This window comes from Petaurus breviceps, unplaced genomic scaffold, assembly GCF_028583685.1.
Source record: "Petaurus breviceps papuanus isolate PSGF00001 unplaced genomic scaffold, PetGlider_PUasm1.0 187, whole genome shotgun sequence".
Classification (NCBI taxonomy): Eukaryota; Metazoa; Chordata; class Mammalia; order Diprotodontia; family Petauridae; genus Petaurus; species Petaurus breviceps.
Window position 1 is genome coordinate 20,776,478 of NW_027185799.1, and position 17,396 is coordinate 20,793,873.

Consider the following 17,396-nt stretch of genomic DNA (forward strand, 5'->3'; position numbering starts at 1 on the left):
CAAGACTTTTGAATTTATTCTATTCTGTATCTGCTGCTTTGTGTGGTTTCACCTCCACCTCCTAGATGTTCCATGACATTCCTCCCCACTGAGCTGCTTCATTAGATTGTAGACTCCTTGAGGGCAGGGACTATCTTCTTATTAACTGTATTGTTATCTGCAGAATCTAACACAGTGCCACATAGTAGGCACTTAAGTATTTATTGGATTAAATTAGATTGGATTAAGGAGATTTAAATAAATCAAATTAGCTTTCCTATTCCATTATCTTTTTTATCCATTATTCTATATCTATCCATATGAACTTGTACAAAAACTTTTTCATATGATAGGAAACGGTGGGTACAACATTGATATAAATACAGATACAATGGAATCAGGATGCTATAGATTTTAATGTCTTTTAGGGGAGAAATATTATGATAATGAATAAATAAATGAATATCAGACGAGCTAGAATAGATTTTGGAGAGCAGCTACTTCAATTCCCTAATTTTAAAGATAAAACTGAGGTGGAATAATTTGTCCAAAATAACACAGCCAATAACTGAGTGAGCTAAGTCTTACATCAAAGTCAACTGATGTTGGCTGGAAAGTTCTTTCCCATTATCAAACAAAGAATACCTTCAGAATGAGAGATCAACCACGGCGAAAGTATTTTAAAATTAAAAGTGTCTCCCAAGGAAACAAACTTCATTACTAAAATATATTAGTAACAGGTCAGAAAAACTCTCATAAAGGTCAATCTAGCCTGAATGATGGTCTCTGTGAGGGCATTCCCAATTGTCTGATGTCTGAGCTAAGGTGAGATGGAACTCATGAAGTTTTGCTTTATTGACTTTATGAGTCTAAAAGAAACCCTCCTCCCTCCCTTATCCAGTACTAAGACTGCATGAAAGTCCAATAGTTCCACAAAACTGTTGAAACTATTTTTTAAATATATATAGAACTTTCTAGACTTCCAGTGGATCCATCTTCTCAGTGTACTTTTAGACAGTCTTTTCAACTCTCAAGAAAGGGTTGTAATGAAATTCCTTTTCCAAGGTTTAAGGTAATGGAGAAGCATCCTCATGATCTCTCATTCAAGTAAAGGCCAAATTTGTTTCCACTGTTCCATTATCAAGTTCCACATTCAAGCTGCATTAAGGTTTTTAATGATGTATTAATGCCTATAGAACACCTAGAATGATAAGTGGTAAGGATGGTAGTCAACTTTACAGCTCTTATTTGAAAATTTCCATAAATGTTTGGAAAAGCTATATCTGGTATAGTGATTTTTTTTGGCATGCTCTTCAATTAGAAGGATATATATATATATATATTTCTTGTCTTCTAAGAAGAAAAGCAACTTAACTTTCATGGCTCCTTTAGTTTCAGCCTCTACATGAAGGTCAAACACTAGGCCTGCCCTGTCTGAGCAATGTGATAGCCCTTGTGTGGTTGGGTTTGTGCTGTAGGATAGAATGAGTAAAACAGATTTGTCTGCTACTGGGATCCATGAAGACTCCACTGTCACAGGCCTAGATAGTGGCTTCTACAATATCCTTGTTGACTGTTGAGCACCAGTTTCCCACAGTATAACCTCTATCACTTCTATGTTGCCAAATATATCTGTCTTCATATGCTACCTCTTGTAACAAAGAATAAGAAAAGAGGAAAAAAATAAAACTTTAATTAAGGAACATGTTAACCAATTCCTAGTTATATGCAGAGTGTGACCACGGTGTGATTTTTATGTCTAGATCATTCATATGCTCAGTTTGTAATGGAATAATTCTTCACCAGATAGTATCCATTTTGTTTTCAGATATGTTTGCTTAACAATGACCTCCTTTCTCTGTCATTTATACCCTTATGGTTTATCAAACACTATACTAATTAGTTTGCTTCTCGATATTGATTATCTAATTTAGCTCACTAATATGATTTTCTCTTTTATATAGTATCAGACAATCTTTCCTCACTTTTAATATATTCTCAACACAACTGCCAAATTGATTTTCCTTAATCACATTCCTGACCATGTCACTCCCCTATTTAATAAACTCCACAGTTCACTATTTCCTCCAGGAACAAATCTGTCTTATTTCTTTAAGTTTGGAAGTCCTTCAAAAGCTGACACAAACCTCTTTATAGCATTATAACATATTAGTCCCAGTCTAACATTCTAGTCTAGCCAAACTGACTTTCTTTCTGTTTCTCATACACAACACTCCACCTCCTCCTTCATACATTTGTGATAGCCATTACCCTTGCCTGAAATGCATTCCTTCCTCATCTCCAGCAAATAAACCTTATTTCCAAAGAGTTTAAGTACTTCATTCTTATTGAAACCATCATTTACACCCTCTGCTCAGTTGTTAGTGTTTTCTTTCTGACAATTTGTATTTTTTTATATGTGATAAAGTGAGGTGCCAGAGTATATAGATTGACAAGCCTGGCATCAGGAAGGCCTGAGGTCAATTATAATTCAAACACTTATAAGCTGTGTCATCCTGGGTAAGTTATTTAGCCTCTATTTGACTAAGTTTTTTCAACTGTAAAATAAAAATAACAACAGCACTTTAGTGCAGTACTTGACACATAGTAGGCACTGTATAAATATTTATTCCTTTCCCTCTGACTTGTGTATATCCTGTATAAAACTATATTTGGCAGTATATTATATGTGGTCTCCCCAGATAGAATTTAATCCCCTGAAGGGCAATAAAGTTTTAGTTTTTTTTTTTAAATTCTTCATATAAAACAAGTGCCTGGCACATGGTAGAAGCGTGCTACTACTACTACTACTACTACTACTACTACTACTACTACTACTACTATTACTACTACTACTACTACTACTACTACTGAAACAATAATAATAATAAAATAGCTAGCATTTGTAGAGTACTTTAATGTTTGCAAAGCAATTTACAAAGATTATCACAATTTATTCTGAAAAATGCCCTGGGAGCTAGGTACTATTGTTTTTCTCTTTTTACAAATTAGGAAATGGACACACATAGAGGCTAAGTAGCTTTCTCAAGGCCACACATCTGAAGCAGAATTTGAACTCTGGTCTTTCTGACTCCATGCCCTCCACTCTGTCTACTGTACCAACTAGCTATCTAAATATAAGAAACATAATAACTATTTGTTTTTAGTTGGATTATTTTAAGCACTTCTATTAATTTGGGTAACCTAAGTTGATATAATTATATTATTAATATTACATGAACATTGAACACTTTTCTACTTAGATCTTAATTTCTGTTAAAAAAAAAAAACTGCCTTAAAGAAACAACTTGGTCTTATATAAGTCTTCTGTATATTGGCCAGTTGATATCCCACTAGTTAGTTATATGTTTTTTCTGATTTTAAATTGTCATTCTCTTCCAAATACTTTTATTTTTGCTGGTAATATATAGAAATGACAATGTGAATTTTTCTACGGTGTTACTTTAAGAAATTATCTCAATTTTTTTGTTGATTCTCATGGGTTTTCTAAATAAAGTATTATGTCATATTCAATGACAAATGGGTTTCACCTCCTTTTCTGAAAAAATTGTCAATTTTTTTTTCCTTTCCTAATTTTTATAGGTAACATGTCAAGATTTATGTAAAATTATATTGGTAAAGAGCTCTAGAAGAAATCTTTCAAGTGTTTCTCCATTCTAAATACTGTGACCTTTTAGGTTTACACACATAATTTTCCTCATGCTATAGAAAGATATTTTTTCCATTTTTCTAGTTTACATTTTTAATATATGTCAGTATTCTATTTGATCAAAGTCTTTTCATACCCACTGATATAACTTTTTTCTTTTTAATATAATTTCTGATAGTTTTTTTCCCTAATTTTGAACTATAATTTTGCTTCAATTGCAAATAATACTTGGAAATATTCCCAAGGTTTTATTTAATAAGTAAAATTAATATTGATTAATAATATTGGTCTGTATTCTCAGTCTCATCTTTAAATTTCTTGGCAAACATGATAATATTTGACTCATAGAAAAGGTTATATGCCATGCTATCATTCTCTGTTTTTAGAAAAAGATTATGTAGCAGGACTTATTTGTTCTTTAAATGTTAGAGTTCATTTTGAGTCTTTTTTTTCCAACAAGAGTGCAACTATTTGAAATTCTCCCTGAGTTCAGCATGTTTAGGTTGCCTATATATGATTTATACATTTTTGAAATACATGTATATAAATTTTATTTACATTTTCAAAAAAACCTTTTGATATACTTATTTATGATTATTTCATCTCCACAGATAATATTTTCACTGCCAATTTTACATCTGTTTTCATGATATTTTTTTCTCTTTCTCTTTCAAGAAAATAAATTAGTTAACAGTTTATTGGATTTATTGGTCTTTAAAAAGTAGTTTTAAAAAAAGAATTTATTGGGGCAGGTAGATGGTGCAGTGAATAGAGCACCAGCCCTGGAGTCAGGAGGATGTAAGTTCAAATCTGATCTCAGATACTTGACACACAACTAGCTGTGTGACCTTTGGCAAGTCACTTAACCTCAATTGCCTTGCCTTCCTCCCTCCAACAAAAAAGAATTTATTTTATTTTACCATTAATTTCTAATGGTTCCCTTTTGCTTTTGTTTTCCTTTTCCCTTATTATTTATTTTTCCTTTATTATTATATAGTCAATTCACTATTCATTTCTTTCTCTCTTTTGTTCAGGAATATAAATTTGCCTCTGAGGACTGCATCATCCCATGTATGTTGGTATGTTTTATTATGATCATCATTATCATGAATAAATTTTTAAAATTAGATTGATGACTTTGTCTTTAACCTACATAATTATTTCAGATGTAGTGTTTTGGTCTTCATATAGATCTGCATTTTTTCTTCATAGTTTACTATGAAGAAATTCCTGCAAAAATTTTACTAATTTATTGCAATAGTTTATTGTTGACAAAGAAATTAAGATATATGTGTATATATATGCATATATATTTCTGAATTTATAAGTTCCATATAACCTCTGACAGGATCAATTTTTTTTTGTTCTATACTTGGAGAGGGAGAAGGATGGGGAAGAGAGACAGAGACAGAGAGAGACAGAGAGGGACAGAGACAGAGAGACACAGAGAAAGAGACAGACAGACAGACACCGAGGCGCTACAAGTCTCCAACAATTTCTCTCCATGTGTCTATCAAATGCATGTTTTCCAGAATTCATGGCTCTATTTCTTTTCAACAAAAAGTTAAAAGAAATCAGCATTGTGTAGCAAACATTAAAAGGGATATGGTAACCAAGTGTAGGAAAGGAAAGGAAGAATAAGGGCATAAGCATTCATTAAAAGTCTACTGTGTTCCTGGTAAGTTGCTAAAAGATTTACAAATACTTACTTATTTTAAGGAAGTAGTTGTTCTGTACTCTACTCCGGTCAAACAATATCTCCAGTAATAATGTTCAGTTCTGGAAGTGCCATTTTATAAACACCAAGAATTTAGATAGGGTATAGAGTACTGAATCGAATTCATGTAGAAATGGGGGCCACATTATCTATACAAAAATACTCTTTGGGCTACATATTAACTTAAAAAATATAACATTTTCCAGGTTTTATTGTGTTTTCATTTATGTTGTTGAATATTTACCTCTTACATTTTTAATCTGGTTCAGGCTGTACTTGAGGATTGCCTTGGGCAGCATGAAGGTCTCCTATTTGACTCCTCTGATCTAGGGGACACCCACAATAGTGAAGTACTTCAAGGTTATGAATACAAGGATTAGATGAAGGAACAAGGATGTTTACTTGAAGGCAGTGCATAATAACTTCCTTCTAGTATCTGAAGGGCTATCACATGGAAGAAGGAAGGGATAGGCCCTGCTTGGTGCTGAAGGCTGAAAAGAGGTTAATTTAATGGTTGAAATGGGGGGGGGGACTTTCTAAAATTTGGAGTTTTACCAAAGTGAAATGAGCTGTCATAGGCAATAGTGGGATCTTCCTTTTCAGTCAGTATAGGCTAGGTGACTACTAATAGAATGTTTTCTAGAGTTTATTTTTTTTTCAAAAAGAGGTAGCTTGGGGAAGTGGAGGGTTTATAGTGAATAGTGTTGAAGATGGACCTAGAAAGACCTGAGTCTTAATCCTGCTAACATACTTGCTACCTCTGTGATCCCAAATAGGTAAAATACTTTGCAAACAATGAAATGTTACAAAAATGTTGATTGTTGTTTTTATTACTGTTGCTATATTATTCAGGCATGGGTTGAAGGAAATTATGAAGTTCTTTTCAATTGTAAGATTCTGTAATTCAGATTCTGTTAGGTCTTGATAGTTGAATACAAACATTTTCAAATATTATTATTATCTTGGCTGTTTCTTTTTGCATTTCAATTATTTTTTTTTCTTTAAGCACATTGTTGCTATACTTAAGGATATGTGTTTGTAGATACCCCATCCTTATGTTCATTTCAAACTTCCTTAGGGGCACAACACATCAGTGTCTTATTCATCTTTATATACTGTCCCCCACACATGTATTTATCAGAGGATCTTTATGTTTTATATATGTGGAAGATATTTGTAAAATAGTATGGAATGAGGCAGACTGTCATGTAGATTATGACTTATTGGTTTGTTGTCAAATAACATGACACATGTCAGATGTCAGCCTATACTGGTTCAGGCAGGAGTTGTATCAAAAAGAAGCTTAAAAAAGAGAGTGTCTATTAGTTGAAAAGTGAATAAGAGAAAATAATTGATATACCAAGCTAATTAAGAAAAGTAATTTTCCAATTTATAATTTGGAGTATGAACATATTGACTTGGTTGTTATTACTGTTTTATTTGGTATAGCATGTTTGTCAGAGGTAGGTTATTCATTTAAAACACATGGGAAAGGGCAAGTATGAGGAACAAAGTAAGATTGTCCAATGTCTGCCTTTCCCGATCTGCCTGGTTGTTATTGTTCTCTCCTACATCAGACTTTTTAATCTACTTCTCTGGGCAAATGTTGTTTTCCTCCAAGTAGATGTGAGCTCCTATAGGGCAAGGAATATATTCCAATTTGTCTTAATATCCTCAACAACTAGCAACTAGCACAGAATCTGACACACAATAGCTACTTGATAAATATTTATTGATCTGAATTTGACTGAAGAACAAATATTAGCTACAGATGATATAGACTGCTTTCCACATGGAAGAATTTGTCATGCATCTACCCATTGTTCTTGTGTTTGTCTTTCATTTTTGAAGAGGATCATGGCATCAGGGAAATGATGACATGACTGGCAGTTGACTTTTATTTGAGTGAGGGAAGGCTGAAATAGAAAAAAAAATACCTATTATAATTCCTCTCTTACCCCTGATAAGATAAAACCTCAAGGCTATAGAAAAAATAATACAACATTCTACCAGAGAGTTCTTTTCTGAGTAGTAGAATCCTGACTCTTTGGAATATCAATGAATTAGAGAAGAAGTGAAAAATACTCAGAAGGGAGAAGAGCAAGAAAAGGATTGATTACAAAACAATAGACTCAGGCTGCCTTTTTCTATCAACATCATTAATACATTCATCCTAAGAGTTGGGAAGGGCAGGAGAAACTTACTTTGGGGCAATAAATTGAGGCCTTTTACCTTCAATTCTTTGATGGGTCAACAACCACCAGACTATTTTTGTATAGGTGAGAAGATTTTAAAATCTAATTAACATACAGGAGCAAGCAACCAGAGGTACAAAGTATCGGTCTTGATCTAGTCAACAGATATCTCTTACTAATACATACATACACACACATACATACATATATATATACATATATACATACATACATATTTTAATCATGCATCTCTATTTCCTATTCTGCTTTGGTCCCCACATCATTCCCATTTTAATAAAAATTACTTTCCTCAAACTTTCTTGCAATACAAGGAAAATAGGCTGTTCTTATTTTCCTTCTTTTCACCTCTTGAATGACTCAGGAAGACTAGCACCCTAAACTTAATCCTCCTTAGTCATAATGCCCATCCCAGGATAACTTTATCACCTTAAATTTTATCATGATGGGTACTGATTTAGGAGGAGCAATAACTCCTCCCACAGCTTCACTTTTTAAAAGGCTCAGAATTTTACAACTAACTCCCATCAACTGGTCTGCTTAGTTTTAGATTCCATGAACATCATTTCTTCTGGCAACCACATACCATTTCCTCACTAACCCATTTTTACTAGTTAAAGAAGAATATTGATAGATTAAAAAAAAGTAAAGAAAATGCCAGTCTACTTTTGAATGAAGTTCCTTGGCAGTATAATCTTCATTCAGATATTAATTTGCTAATTATGAATCTGTCTTAACTATTTGCAAATCATATAGGAATTTTTTCCATTTTTCTCCTTGTACCTGACAGCAGTGGTACTGTGAAAAGCCTCAATTAATCAGAGCCTAAGTGGAACTCTGGTTTACCAGAGTTTAGTATAGCCTTAGCTATGTTTAATGATAAAGGAAAAATTGATAAGAAATCTGGGCACCTTCATAAATCTTATAGAAAAAAAATTCAAAGTATGTGTCAGGTTGTAGCAGCAAGCACCCCAAGCGTCCTCAGGGTTTGCAGCTACCACAGGTTCTTGGATCTGCTTTGTTAGCTACCACAGGTTCTTGGAATGGGTTAACAAGCTTACTTTAATCAGTCAGACATATATCGTTTACCTTGTTCAGGAGAAAAGGTCAGCACCCTGAACCTCAAAGTATACAGGCATAATTATCAAGACAGAAACATCAAGTAGACAGATTTCCAAACTGTCCAACCATTACATCCATACCCAGTCAACATCTGGGTTTCCACATTCTGGGTTTTTCAAAGCCGGGGGACTCTTAACAACGGCTTCCCAGAATTCAGATCAAATCACAGAACACTTCTCAAAGTGAGTCCCAAAACAAAGCTACACATCAGGGCTTATATAGCCTTCTCCTGGCTCAGAGAATGTAACAACCTTATTGACCCACTGGCCAATCAAAAAGTATCTACTGAAAAACAAGCCTCCCTCCCCAGGCTTCTGGAGCACTTTAGCCTAGGGGCAGGGAAGATCTTTAAAATTTACATTCGCATTACACAGGTTTATAAAATATTCAGGTTTTTGACAATTTTTATATTTGAATCTGTAGTATTTTATTGTGAGAATTGTTGTTTAAAATAAACTGTGGGGGCGGCCAGGTAGCACAGCGAGTAAGAGCACCGGCTCCAGTGTTGAGAAGACCTGGAGATCGAATCCCAGGCTCAGACACTTAGCACCCACCCAGAAACACCTGGCCGTGTAACCTTGAGCAAGTTACTTAACCCCAATTGCTTAGGGGCGGTCAGGTGGCTCAGCGAGTAAGAGCACCGGCTCCAGTGTCGGGATGACCTGGGTTCAGATACTCAGCACCACACCCAGAAATAACTGGCCGTGTTAACCTTGAGCAAGTTACTTAACCCTGATTGCTTTAAAAAATAAAATAAAATAAACTGTGCTCTGACTTCTCAAATGGCACCAAAAATAAGGGGAAAAAAACATACATAAATTTTTGTTCTGTTGGAAATGGTGAAATGCTTTAAAGACACATAAACAATAAAATAACGGTAATATCAGTCTGGCCATTTAATTGAAAAAGAGCCACATGTGCCAGGTAGAGAAAGAGATGATTCAATTTTTTTTTAATTTCTTTAAAAAAATGGTTAAACTAGGAGTAAGTATGGATTCACAAAATCAAAGAATTTCTATTGTCAAGACCTTATTTTTAGCCATTATGTTTAGGTCCTTAAGTGAATATTAAGACCTGTGTCACAAAAGAGCTACAACTTAACCAGACTTCTAGAAATAGGAAGATCATAAAGAAAAAATAGGTAGATTTTCCTAGCTGCTGTTGAAAAAGCTGCTATATTAATGTCCACAGTAGTCAAGTGCTAATGACACTATAGAAATACCCAAAGTCTAAAGATAGAAAAGCTAATGGAAACTAATGTAATTTATATTTTGGTGGCTTCTATTGAAATCAAAGATACTCACAAATCAATGATGATATATGTCAAAACACTGAATAGAGTTTCTTGAACTGTATTTCTATAAGAACTTGATCCAAGTGTCCTTCTATATTCTGATAATTGCTTCAGCAGTCTGAAAACCACAACAACCAAAGAGGCTAATCTTTGTGTTGAATAAACATAAAAGAAAGGTTTAAGTTTTAGACAGTTATTCATGTGGCTTTAATTTATTTTTTATGTTGGTAAGATTGAAATGGGGAGATCTGGGTGACTGGGACTCCACTGGGGCCAGGTAAAAGGTTTCCATTGTTGGAGAAAGTTAAAGTTAAATAAAGATTTCCCCTACGAGTGACAAACAAAACAGTATATCATTCCAGGAACCTTTGCCCTGTGTCTTCTACATATAGAATACCTGATTATTATAGTCAGAAGGAATTGTAGAAATGTTCTATCATAGCATAATTTTATAAATATACATAGAGGTAAAGTGATATGACCAAAGTTATACAGTTAATTAATAAGATGCAAAACTGCTACTCTAAGCTAGGTCTTCTAACTCCCAGTCTATGTTTCTCTTTATACATAGTCTCTCACTCTCAACTTTCTTGTGGGCAACTCAAAGAAAAGTGGTCCAAAGATGAGGGAAAAAGTGCATCTTGGGAGACTTGAGGAGAGGAAAAACATTGTGGTAAAATACTGAGGCATCAAGAGGATTACTGGAACACAAGGGAAGAAGGAACTGAATCCATTCATTTTAAATAATCAATGGTCTTCTCTTTGGGATTGGCAAAAAAAAAGGCTAAAGGTCACTGGGAAAAAAAGAAATTTATGACTTCTATGGAAGTGGCTCTGGATCCTTTAATTCAGTAACTTAACTTTTGATTTTGTAAATTCAGATTAATATTAAGTTTGTTGCTTTTTGCCTTGGGTCCATCTATCAGACATTCTTACCTCATTGTCAAATTATTTTCACTTATGTGCCCACATTGGAGACAGTGACATCTTGCTACTGATAAGACCACCCTGTGCTGTGCCTATTAACATTTCAATTTTTACCAACCTGTCTGGCACTTCTGAAAATCCAGCATGTCATTTCTCTATGCAAGGGATAGGAAAAGTTGTATCAGTTTTGCTATGAATTTTTTAACATTTGATAGATCACAAAGAAGATACCTGGCAAAGAAGTGAATATAAGTAGTACCATTCTCCTTAATATATGTACTGCCAAGAACCTTAGGAAACTGACTTTCAAGGAACAATAAAAGTGTTCAGAAGTAAGAGCCAATTAGCAGGTTTTAAAAACAATTCAGGCAAAATTTAAAGCATTCTGGGGGACTTTGGGAGGCATTTGGTAAGAGTTAACTATTTTAATTATTTTCTCCCTTCTATGATTTTTTTCTAGTGGCAAAGTACTTACAGGTAAACTTGATAGTTCCCAATGTAGGAAGGCAAAGGTGATTGACATATGATTGCCCTAAGGGCAGGCTAAATTGGAAGATGTAAAATTATAGTAACTGCAGCACAAGGGCTGAAATAGACTCTTCCTGGGTAACTCAATGAGTGCTGGAGATGTTACAGGCATTAATTAGATAGCCTAAGATGGAATATCTCCACTTCTCTAGAATTTGAAATTACTCAGTAAAAGCCAATATTTTTTTCTTACTTGGTTTTCCCCTCCCCTCACAAAAAGCAAACCAAAAAAAAAAAAAAAAACCCAACCCACCAGCACCATAACAGAAAAAAAAACCTCAAAATATAGAGCAGAGAATTGTCTCAGAACTACCTATTAAGTGCCTGTGGGTGTCTGTGCCTTTTGTCTGTGCAATGTTCAGAAACAATTGTATCATTAAATTACTAAAATGGCAGCATCAGCAGGAAATAAAGCAACACTAGCTGCCAAAGAGAGAAAATATGAACAGGACAGCTATTTTTTGATCTCTTTCTGGCTTCCTTTCAACGTTTATTTCTGAACAAGTTATAAAACAGAATTTGGGGGAAATGCAATGTTTATACTCATGGACAAGAGTGGTTCATTTTTTCCTCCCTCCTTTCCCTGCAATCCAGGTCAATTAGATTATCACCACCTTCTAAATAGGCTTGGTGTTTTCCTAATTCTGTGCCTTTTCTGTTTCCTCTCCCTAGAAAATGATCCTTTTTTTTTTAAGCAATTGGGGTTAAGTAACTTGCCCAAGGTTACAAAGCCAGTTTTTTTTTTGTTTTTGTTTTTGTTTTGCATGTGTGTGTGTGTGTGTGTGTGTGTGTGTGTGTGTGTGTGTTAAGTATATGATGCCGGAACCCATCCCAGGTCCTCCCGACTCAGGGGCCTCCCCTGAAAATGATACCTTTCACTTCTGCTTATTTAAAATTCTAACCATTCTTCAAACTCAAATTTTCCCTTTTCCATGAAGTGTTTTTGATTACTCCCCCTACCCAAGACATAATAATCTCTCCCTTTCCCAAGTTATTTTTCTTTAAAATTTATTCATTTTTAATATTTTTTCCTCTTAAATTTTGAGTTCCAAATTATTTCCCTCCTCAACCCCTGAAAGTAAGTGATAGGATATCCATGTAAATGTGAAATCATATAAAACTTATCTTCAGAGTCTCCCTAGTTTAAAACCCCCAAAATAATAAAGTAAAAAAAAATTATACATTAATTTGCACTCAGAGAACATCAGTTCCCCCTCTGGAACTGGATAGTATTAATTTTTATCTAGTTCTTTGGAATTGTCTTGGATTATTGTATTGATGAGAATAGACAAGTGTTTCAATATTAATTGTCATTACAACATTGCTGTTACTGTGGACAATGATTTCCTGCTTCTTAGTTCATATAGGTCTTCCTGTGTCTTTTTCTGAAAACATCCCGCTCATCACTTATTGAAGCTCAACAAAAATATTCCATCACAATCATATTCCACAGCTTGTTCTGCCATTTCCCAATTGATGAACATCCCCAGATTTCCAATTCTTTGGCAATACAAAAAGAACTTCTACAAATCTTTTTGTACAGATAGGTCTTTTTCCTTTTTCTTGCTTTTCTTTGGAATATAGATCTAGTAGTGGCACAACTGGGTCAAAGAGTATACAAAATGTTTTAATGCTTTTGCCCCAGTTGCACATTTTCTCTGGAATGGTTGGATCTGCTCACTACTCCACCAAATTATCATTTGCATACATAACTATCTTTCCCTTATCACCTCCAGAATTTATCATTTCTGATAAGTGTAAGGTGGTAACTCAAGGTTTTTTTTTTAATTATCCTTTCTCTAATCAGTAGTGATTTAGAACTTTTTAAAAATATGTGACTATAAAGAACTTCGATTTTTTTTTCTGAAAACTGCTTATTTCCTTTGACCATTTATCAATTGGGGAATTACTCTTATTTTTATAAAGTTGACTCAGTTCTACATTTAGTATATTTTTGAAGAATGAAGCTTTTTCAGAGAAACTTGCTGTAATTTTAAAAAATATTACTTTATTGTCTATGGTACCTTTTAGCAAAATATAGTTTCCCTGATTAATCTTTTTAATTAGGTTTTTTTTTTGCTTTTGCATTATCTGAGATCATGATTGCTACCCCTGCCATTTTTTTTTTGTTTCACTGAAGCACATTAGATTATTTAGTTTTACTCTATATGTGTTTGTGTATCTGTTTTTCTATTTCAAGTGCATCTACTGTTAACACCTTATTAGTGGGTTCTGGTTTCTAATTTATTCTCATATCTGCTTTTGTTTTATGGGTAAGCTGACCCCATTGTGTGTTCCCAAGAACTGAAGCCCTTACACATTCTCAATTCACAGTTACGTGTTTTGTTGTTGTTCCTAACCATAAGCTCAAGTCTGGGCTCACTTATGTTTTCTTCAAGTTTTAAGCTGCTTCCCTATAGCATTCTAGGATCGTTAACCATCTTTCTCAGTTGTAGATATGATTTAAATGGCAGATTCCTCGATGGGGGAAAAACTCAAGGGTTTAGTCTCCACCCCTTCCAGTTCACCTGTAAGGCAGTATGATATAATGTAATTATTGAAACTGAAACAAAGAAGTAATTGACACTTCATTAATGTAAGACCCTTACTTAGCAAATGCCTTTTCTTCTCTTTTTGAATTGCTTCTTCTATAGAAAATAGTGATCATACAACCTACTTTACTATATTGTTAAGGAAAGCATTTTTGTAAATTTCAAAGCAGCACATAAAGGATTATCAGAACAGCAGAATAACACTTTATGGGTAACTTCAAATCGGTTTCCTATATATCCTTATTGAAGAATATGTCTTCTATTGGCAAAAAAGGTGTAGCAAGTGATGAGCAGGTTAATTGAAAATTAACAAGGATTTTAACCTTGGTTCTCAATTCTAGGACTATAGGATTTTTGGTTTTATTCCTCTCAGTTCCTGTCTGCCTAAAGTTCTTCTGCTTAGTTTTAGTCTTGATATTAACTCTGTTCTAGTTTCTTTGCTATTGGATTGATTTGTTAAGACAGGCTTCTTCAGCCTTCAGGGAATTTACATCTTTAACCCTTGATATGGTAGAGGAGTCTAGGTTCTTGCCAGGATTCTTCTAAAAGTAACCCTCTCCAGCCTGGTCCTAGGATCATCAATTTATAGCTGGATAATCTAGATCATACAGGTGTGCAAGTGGTAGGATTTAAAGCCACATCCAATCGACTCTGCTTTTTCTACCTAATAAAGGTGCCACTTTTCCCTAAATACTCTTCCCTCAATCTCAAAATTTCCTCCCTTGGTTTACTAGGAGTTGATATTTGTTTACTTTCATCTCTTTTGGCTAGTTTCCTAAAGTGTATATTGGTAAGACTGATACTTTGTGGAAAAATCACCTTTGAAAAAAAGAGGCAGTGTGTCATAATGGGTATATGTTGTTTGTCCTTGATATCCAAAAGACCTGGGGTGAAATCCTTTCTCTCCTACTGTGATACCGGGCAAGTAGCATTTAACCTCTTAATGCCCTCAGGCAACCCTAAAAGCTCCAGAGATGGTCTTGATTGGTATTAGACAAGGGAGTTTCCCCACCAGTAGTTCCTTTTACAAATGAAATCACAATCTGAGACAGCAGCAACCGAATATGTGTGTGTGTGTGTGTGTGTGTGTGTGTGTGTGTAATCACCAAACTCATAGCCCAACAGGTTTTTCCTGACCTTGTCTTTCTTATTTTTCCAAGAATTTTTTTTTCTCAAACTAAATTGTTCTGTAACTTTCAACCTCTTTTCTCAGGGAGCCTGCCACAGCATCTCATTCTTGATTGAGGTCATTGATGGATATACTTTTGGGGTAATTGAAACTGGATTACTTTCATCTTCAATTAAGGATTACTTCAGCAATTCAGTGCTAGGAGGCATTGGACCTAATTGGTCCCTCCTTCCTAGGAGGAGATCCTGAAGGTTATCTGTTATTAAATAATTATAGTAACACTAGTCACATGGACATTTACAACAATGAACATAATTTCTCCTTGCTCTTCTCTCCTCTCTCATTTGTAATTGGGTAGAGTTTTTCCAGGACAAATTCTTTTTTTGTATTACAATTTTCTGTATATGTGTCATTTCTCCCCTATAAAACAATGAAGTCTGTGAAGGAGGTAATAACACTTAGTATATATTTTTTAATACAGCAGAGTTTGTAGCACACCACCTAGAAAATAACTGAGGTATTTGTAGCAATGAATAGCAATGACAGTGATACATAGGGTAAGAAATCTAGCACACAGAAGGAAGTTAAAGATCACCTAGTGAAGATCTTATGTAAAATATGAAGAAAGAGCATGAAACAAATACTTTGTTTACAATGAAATGTCACTTTTTATTGGATAATGCATTTTTTTCCAACAGATAGCAGCCTAAGACTTCTGCCTGCATAAAAACCAATGACATGTAAACTACATACATGTTCCTTTATTAGAGTTCAGGAAGAATTTGTTTCTCCAACTAGTATAAGCAGAAGTCCTTTCATTAATCAGTTTTACATTGTAAGTTGTCTAAAGGTAACATGATGTCATGAATAAATACCTAGAAAGAAAAATAATAATTCTATTTTTAGGCCCAAATACTGAAAATAATATAAATGTTTACTATTTCTCCTTTTCTCTAAAATTTCCTTTTTCTCCTACTCTTACTTTGTTTCAGACCACAGTTCAATGCTCAAAAATGTAGGTTATTACATTGATAACAAAACAGCAGAGAGGGCTTTGACACTGACTGAAACTAAACTGAGTCAGAGAAAATGTTGAGTCTAGTCTATATCATGTGGTTTTGAATTTATGAAGTGTCAAATATGAAATCCACAACCAGAAACTTATGACTGTGATATCATGTGGATTGAAATATTTTATCCCAAAGTATGCAAATCAAAACAGATAGATTTCCACTTCTCTGCTGAGAAGCAATTTTTAGTTTCTAATAATATTATGCTAGGGTTTAAAATTTATGATTGCCAGATTGCTGATGTTTTCATCAGTAAAATTTGAGTTAGTGATGGGGCTGCAAAAAGCAGGTGCTTGGCTAGCAGTAAGTCTGAGCAACCTTAGAGGCATGTGGGAAGCTATTGTCAAACATCAAAATATAATATAGAAGTGCAGCATCAGTGAGTAGGATGAAGAAATATTTTATACATCCATTTTTTTAGCACTATAATCATCCTTATGAACAACTGGGTGATGCAGTGGGTTTGGTATCAGAAAGATCTGAATTCAAATCTTGCCTCAGACACTTACTAGTGTGGCATTGGGGCAAGTCACTTAACCTCTGTTTGCCTCAACAGTATGCATTGTAAAATGAGAATAATAACAGCACCTACTTCACAGGTTTGTCACAGTTAAAATGAGATATATGTAAAGGCAAGTAGCACACTGCCTGGCACTTAGTAGGTATTACATAAATGCTAGCTAATATGTCACTTAATCTTTTCAAGATTCAGTTTTCTAATCTTTACAAAGGAGATAATAATACTTTCACTGTATACCTCATAGGAAATTACAGTTGAAACACTATAGTGCTGTGGAAATTTCAATTATCCTTATTAGAATGCTTTGATTCAAGGCAGATATTTTATGTCTTAGACTGGATTTCAACTACTTTGCCCCAAGGGGAAAAGGACATGAAGGACTAGCCTCATTCCTACCCAATCTGAGACATGCAGAGAGACTTATCATCTTCATTTTTACAAAGTTTCCTAAATTTAGCAGAGAACCAAGAACCATATAGTGTACAATTTTGTGCACTCTGATTTTTTTCTAGTTCTTTTTTAAAATATTTTATTTTCCCCCAGTTACATATAAAAAATAATTTTAGGGGCGGCCAGGTAGCACAGCAAGTAAGAGCACCGGCTCCAGTGTTGAGAAGACCTGGAGATCGAATCCCGGGCTCGGACACTTAGCACCCACCCAGAAACACCTGGCCG

The 17,396-nt window shown here is 34.4% G+C and overlaps 1 protein-coding gene across 14 annotated transcripts in view; it reads left to right on the forward strand.

The window, feature by feature from the left end:
• The window catches only part of PTPRD (protein tyrosine phosphatase receptor type D), a 2,782,277-nt gene that overhangs the window by 366,838 nt on the left and 2,398,043 nt on the right, over positions 1-17,396 (forward strand). For 13 of the 14 annotated variants that reach the window (XM_069090737.1, XM_069090735.1, XM_069090734.1 and 10 more), the window contains exon 3: positions 4,684-4,728. The gene's annotated coding sequence lies outside the window, so the exon portion shown is untranslated. The remainder of the gene's footprint in view (positions 1-4,683; positions 4,729-17,396) is intronic. The other variant, XM_069090736.1, reaches the window with a different exon arrangement.